This window comes from Penaeus monodon, chromosome 29 (genome assembly GCF_015228065.2).
Source record: "Penaeus monodon isolate SGIC_2016 chromosome 29, NSTDA_Pmon_1, whole genome shotgun sequence".
NCBI classification, from domain to species: Eukaryota; Metazoa; Arthropoda; class Malacostraca; order Decapoda; family Penaeidae; genus Penaeus; species Penaeus monodon.
The window spans coordinates 1841567-1842083 of NC_051414.1; the positions used below are offsets into that span (position 1 = coordinate 1841567).

At 45.8% G+C, this 517-nt stretch overlaps 1 protein-coding gene across 2 annotated transcripts in view; it reads left to right on the forward strand.

Annotated features, from left to right (window-relative positions):
- LOC119591893 (glutamate receptor ionotropic, NMDA 2B-like) overlaps window positions 1-517 on the forward strand; it is a 182298-nt gene that overhangs the window by 124479 nt on the left and 57302 nt on the right. The gene's annotated exons all lie outside the window — the stretch shown is intronic.

The window sequence follows — 517 nt, forward strand, 5'->3', positions numbered from 1 at the left end:
AGGAAACTGCCTATATTGTTTCAGTATTTCCTCTAATTTGCCATTTTTGCACAGCCATGCTATCTGTAAAGTAACATTATGTAACTGAGCATTCCTGAATCTCTCAAGCAACGTACATCTCATTACATAATGGACCAGAGTGTGGGATGTCCGTGCTAACTTCCCCTGTTTGGCTCGCTCCTCCTACTACGAGTATTTGTGTCCTAGCCTTAATCTCACGCTCATGAGGTCTCTTCATCCTCCCTTCCCTCCTCCGCACGCAAGGATTGCGTTCGTAAGAAAATAAACATAGTGTCTCGTAACATCACTATTTCGCTAAGTGCTTGCCTATCATCACTATTTCCCTAAGTGCTCGCCTGTCATCACTATTTCTCTAAGTGCTCGTCTCGTCTAGATCATCTTCTCTCTCTCGCTCTTGTGTTATTTCAGTCTGAAGGCGCCCTAGTCCGTGGCTGCGCGTTTCAGTACCTTGCCTTGCCAGGAGATCACCGGACGGATAAGTTGAAGTCGAGCATGT